We start from the raw sequence: 2,296 nt of genomic DNA, 5'->3' as shown, positions 1-2,296 counted from the left end.
ACTGTTTTGTTTCTGACCTCTTTATTACAAATATACTCTATTTACACTTCCATCTCTAAAATAATCCATACATCTCTAAATACACACATGGAGACACACATGTATGTATTTACAGGTAATTGTATCCAATTCAGTAGTTTAATATCACAGAACATTGTTCTTAAATTATTGTTCTCATCTATTCTTCCTCCTGTTTGCAAATATATTTTGTAATTTTAAATAACTCTTCCCTGCTCTAAAGCAGGAAACCAGAATTTCAGCAAAGCTTGCGCTCTTGGAATACCAAAAATAGTTTGCTCACAACAGTGGAAAGGGTGAAGGAAGTGAGAGGCCCTGCCAGTAGGCAAACAAAACTCCAGCCCCAACAGCACAGTGTCTTTACATAGCCAGTCCAACCTTTTTTTTCCCTATTTTTTTTTTTGTAAAATGCATACAGTATTTATAGAATTAAAAACATTTCTATATAAGGGAACAGCAAGAAGCTGGTTCTGGTGGAATTCCTTCGCTAGCAAAGCACCCCTTCCAAAGAGGCTGATAGCCCTGGGCAGAACTCTGGGCTGGGTATTTGTGAGGGCATGTTGCCCTGCCAGCACCAAGAAAAGGGTGGAGAGAAAGACAAACAAGGTGGGTTAAAGAAGAGAGAGGAAAGAGAAAAAAAAGAGGTATTTTTTAAAATATACCAACTGAAAAAAAAAAAGGAAGGAAAAGAAAGGGTAAAGGAGAAGGAAAAAAATTCAGAAAGAAGTAATTATCTCATCTTGATAATTCTCACATGGAATTACTGTATTAAGAAAGGGATCTCCTTACCTTTCCTACCACATCTTCAATATTTTTTGATGCCTGGTCTCTGTTGTTCTCAAGATGATGTTCTCTTCTCCTCAGCCTCCAGCTTAGCTGGTCCATGTGTGCAGTAAGGCAGCGATGACTTGATGGAGGCAACTGGGAGGGGGAAAAAGGACAATGAAGTGCTAGGGAGCACTAGCTGTGAGAAGGAGACTGCTTTTTCCCAGCCTTGCCAGGCTGCCAGCACCAAAACAGAGCCACACAAACACACAGAGGTGTGCATAAACACACACACGTGTGCACAAACACATGGATGCAGACACACACACACCCTCAGTCCCTGTCCCCAGAGCTTCAGCCATCCTTCCTGGGAGGCCAGGGCCATCAGCTTGCTTTGTGCTGCTCTGGCACTTGCCTCTCAGCCTTGTCCCCTCCTCACTGGCTGCAGCCCCAAGGCCTGCCTGTTGGGCCCTGACAGCACGCTTGGCTCCTGGGAAGAAGAATTCACACACGATGGCAGCTCGAGAGAAAAGTTGAAAAGGAATCAAAGCCATCTCTATTGAAATAAACATCTGCTCTGCGTTCAGTATCGTGGCAACAGGGCTCACAAAATGCACGGGCAGCCCTCCAAGGGCTCCTGGCACATCACAGCTATCAGTACCTGCTGAAAACAGGATGATGGAGCGGTCACAGCACAGTGGGGAGCACAGACGGGGACACTCAGAAGAGAAAACTTTGGTCAAAGCTAGAAATAACTTCATGGTTCCCTTGGAGGAACAGAGCTCAGAAATCCACTGCCCCTGCAGTGATGCTGGCAGTAGGAAGAAGCGATGGCACCACAGTCCCTTCCATGTGGCTGAGACGTGTGCTCATCACCCCAGCCCACAGTTTCTTCCCAGTTGCCCCAGTGCAGGCAGAGGAAGAAAGCAGTGGGATGTGGCTGTGGAAAAACATTTGTCCCTGGAAACCATTCAGGGAGAAATGTGTTTGATGGTTCTCACTTTACATTCAGTTCACTGAGGAGTGGTCAGAATAGGCAGAGATGCGTTGCCTTTTCCTCTACCCACAAGTTCTGCCCAGACAAACTGGGGCATTAAATGCAATCTTCTCTTTTTTGCTTTCCATTCCCATATCCCTGCAGAGACAGGACTGTAACACAACATTGAGCTGAGTCCAAATGAGGCAGTGACAGTCACAGCCAGTGCACCCAAGCGCTGCATTTGTCATGTATTTCCTTTGCTTTTAGTGATAGTGTCCTAGCAGGGGAAAGACCACAGCTTGGATCATGGAGACTCACCTGAACCTCCAGTTGGAACTTAGTAATGATGGCAAGAGATCTTTTTAATGAGTGAATTGTGTGTGGTTGAACCAGGAATCAATGTGAAGAGACATGATAATACCACAATGTGAAGAGTCTGATAATACCACTTAATACCACTTTACTGAGTTTCTTAGAGCAGAAATGCACATGAAATGAAGGAATCTGATATGTTCCTGGGAGAGCTAACAGAGG

Source organism: Melozone crissalis, unplaced genomic scaffold, assembly GCF_028551555.1.
Source record: "Melozone crissalis strain CALT ecotype California unplaced genomic scaffold, PUWL_Pcris_2 ptg000068l_1, whole genome shotgun sequence".
Lineage (NCBI taxonomy): Eukaryota > Metazoa > Chordata > Aves > Passeriformes > Passerellidae > Melozone > Melozone crissalis.
The sequence above is the reverse complement of the archived record's forward strand: the minus strand, read 5'-3'. Positions refer to the sequence as shown.